The 3,563-nt window shown below is 42.2% G+C and overlaps 1 long non-coding RNA gene across 1 annotated transcript in view; it reads left to right on the top strand.

Moving 5' to 3' along the window:
- The first annotated feature begins 27 nt into the window (after positions 1–27).
- LOC140467153 (uncharacterized) overlaps positions 28–3,563 on the top strand; it is a 33,773-nt gene continuing 30,237 nt past the window's right edge. The window contains exon 1 of the long non-coding RNA XR_011955353.1: positions 28–204. This is a non-coding gene — a long non-coding RNA (uncharacterized lncRNA). The remainder of the gene's footprint in view (positions 205–3,563) is intronic.

The following is a 3,563-nucleotide window of genomic DNA, read 5'->3' as shown; positions in this document are numbered from 1 at the left end:
AGTGAATAAAAGTCACTCCCCCGGGATCTTCAGCCATATTGGAACTGAGCCTCCCGTCAGCCACCGCGCCACATCCACGGCGCCTGCGCCGAGCACCGCTGACGTCACTCGGACAGTCTCCCCTCACTGCAATGAAGATGTGCGTTCGTCTAGCGCCTGTCAAGTACTTTTGAACACACCAGGAGTAGTAGGAGCAAGAGAAAAGTATGTGGCTCCCGCTGTGCCAGTCAATTAAGCGAAGAACCACAGGGGCTGGAAATCTGAAATAAGAACAGAAATTGCTGGAGAAACTCAGCAGGTCTGGCAGTATCTGTGGAGAGAAGGAGAAAGTGAGCACTGCAGATCAGAGTCGAGAGTGTGGCGCTGGAAAAGCACAGCAGGTCAGGCAGCATCAGAGTAGCAGGAGAATCGATGTTTCGGACCGGAGCCCTTCATCAGGAAAGGAGAGAAGACAGAGATAAAAAGACGAAAGCGAAGGAAAAAGTAGTATTGTTGCTGAGGACAGAGGATGCATTTCTTTCTCTCTCTGGGGCTCAGTCTCCACCTAACTGCTTATAACCCACCCCTCACCCCCGCCCCCCCCCCCAAAATTGCTAAAGAGACTCAACAGATCTCACAGCATCTGTGAAGAGAAAACAGAGTGAATGTTTGAGTCTAGTAACCCTTCTCCAGAATTGATAGCATCTAAAAAAATGCTGTATTGATGCTGATGACTGGCGGGGGTGTAGGGGTGCTGGTGGTTAGCAAATAGGTGGATCCTGAATTCAAAGACAGTGGGGGAAAAGGAAAACACCTGTGTCATTAGCATCAATATCACATTTTTCTAGATGCTGTCAGTGCTGAAGAAGGGGTTGAAACATTGACCTGGTTTCCTCTTCCACAGATGCTACCAGTCCTGCTGAGTTTCTCCAGAAATTTCTGTTTTTGATCACTGTTGATGTTGGCCAAGGTGAGGGAAGAAGCTTTGAAATTACCCTCGGATTGTGTGATGGCAAGGGGGCACTATCCAAGTGTGCAGATGTTGAAGGGAGCAAAGATTGCTGGTGAGCTGCTGCATCTGGATGTGGATGAAGAGAGTCCAGAAAGGAGAACGCAATCCATGGGTATGGAAATTAAAGATCGCCAAAAGAGAAGGTTCACAATGATTAGATCAGGGAATCCCTACAGTGTGGAAACAGGCCGTTAGACCCAATAAGTCCACACCAACCCTCCAAAGAGTATTCCACCCAGACACATTCCCCTATCTTTTAATTTATATTATCCCTAACCTACACATCCCTGAACACTATGGGTAATTTAGCATGGCCAATTCACCTAACCTGCGCATCTTTGGACTATGGGATGAAACCAGAGCACCTGGAGGAAACCCACACAGACATGGAGAGAATGTGCAACTCCACATAGACAGTTGCCTGAGGCTGGAATTGAACCTGGGTCCACTGTGAGGCAGCAGTACTAACCACTGAGCCACAGTGCCATGATTATTCTAGCAGCAAACATCCTGGGATGGCCTCAAATACTTGTAAAATCTGGCATGGTTGATCAGCCTGATCATGGGCTTCATTTTCTAGACACTCCCTAAGTCCTTTGATTTAGAGTCATAGAGGCTCAGCATGCAAACAGATCCTTTGGTCCAATTCGACCATGCCAACCAGATAACATAAATTAATCGTGTCCTATTTGCCAGCATTTGTCCCCTCTCCTCCTAAACCCTTCCTATTTATGTGTCCATCCAGATTCCTCTTCAATGTTGTAAACTGTACTAGTCTCCACCTCCTCCTCTGGTAACTCATTCCATTCACACACCACCCTCTGAGTGACAAAGTTGCCCCTTAGGTCATTTTATGTTTCCCCCTCATCCTAAACCTACACCCTCTAGTTTTGGACTTCCTTACCCTTCAGAGGCAAAAGAAATTCATCTCAGCCTTAAATATACTCATGTATTATACATTGTCAACTCTCTGGAGAGAGAATTGTAGTTTCATAAACTTTGCAAGAAGAAATTTCTCTTCATCTCAGTCCTAATGATAGGGGCTTTATCTTGGAACCTTGCCCCATTGTTCTCGATTCTCCAGCAAGGGCAAGCAATATCTCAATGTCTAATCTGTCAAGCTCTTTATATTCTTGAATGATTTAGAAGTAGGTCACCCCTCATTATTCTTGTCTCCAGAGAATGTAGATTTAATTTAGTCAGCCACTTATAGTGAACCTTCATTGTATTGTCTTCAAATATATCCTTCCTTATGGAATCACAATATTCCAGGTGTCATTTCACCAACATCCTGTACAATTGTACTCCGGTCTTTTTGAAATAAATATCAACATGCCATTTGGCTTTCTAATTGCATAGGTATATCCCAGTGTCCTGGAACATGAACATTATGATCATGTAACCTCACCCTTTCCCACACGATGCTCCATCTGCCACTATGTTACCTGTCTGTATCTCTTTGCATCCTCTTCATAGCTTGCATTCCTACCGAGCTCTGTATCATCAGCAAATTTAGATGTATTACTCTCTGAGTGTGTTTGGATATTTTCTAAGCAATCTGCTCAAACATGTTATTACACACTTCTGGAGCAAATGAGACTTGAACTCAGGATTCCCAGCCCAGGAAATTTAGATGTATTACTTCCTGAGTCCGTTTGGATATTTTGTAATCAAACTGTTGAAACATGTTATTACACACCTCTGGAGCAAGTGAGACTTGAATTCAGGATTCTAACCACTTCACCACAAGAGGGCCTGCTTGTGTCTGTCTAAGTCATTAATGTAGACTGTAAACAGCTGATATCCCAAAACAGATCCTTGCAGTACTCTGTCAGGAACGTTTGCTAATCTGAAAATGCCCATTTTATCGTTGCACTCTGCTTTCTGTCTGTTAACTGATCTGCTTTCCATGCTAATGTACCACCCCCAAATCCATAAGTCACTTTAACCTGCATATTAACCATTTGTGTGAAGATACAAAATGACTGTACGGCTATTTCCAAGTTCCCCATAATTTCTTCCAGTTCTGCTAATAAAGAACCAACATTTATTTTAACTATTCTCTTTCATTTTATATACTCTTAAAAGCTGTAATACCATTTTTATATCCTTAGCTAGTTTACTCATTCCATGTTTTCCTATTTTATAAATTCTTTGGTGGCCTTTGATGGTCTCCAAAACATTCCATATCCTCATATTTACTTTCTGTGACATTATAAACTAAATGTAATACCATCTTTCATTTCTCTCAAGACATGGATGAATCTTTATTGATTCAAATTGTTTCTTCAAATGTTTCGTACAATTCAGTTACTGCCATATTTTAAAGTCAATTTACCCAATAAATATTAGGCAGTTTCTCCCCCATACCTTTTTAGTTGCCTCCATTTAAAATTAAGATTATTGTAGTTTACATAATGTTGTAATGTAGGAAACATGACATGCAATTGGCACACAGCATTGCTCCCACAAAAGCAATGTGATAATTTAGATAATCAGTTTCTGTGACGTTGATTAAAGGACAAATATTGTCCAGGATGTGTATTTCCCTGCCCTGATTATTTGGCCCTTC

Source organism: Chiloscyllium punctatum, chromosome 45 (assembly GCF_047496795.1).
Source record: "Chiloscyllium punctatum isolate Juve2018m chromosome 45, sChiPun1.3, whole genome shotgun sequence".
Taxonomy (NCBI): Eukaryota; Metazoa; Chordata; class Chondrichthyes; order Orectolobiformes; family Hemiscylliidae; genus Chiloscyllium; species Chiloscyllium punctatum.
This window is presented reverse-complemented; position numbering and strand designations above follow the sequence as displayed.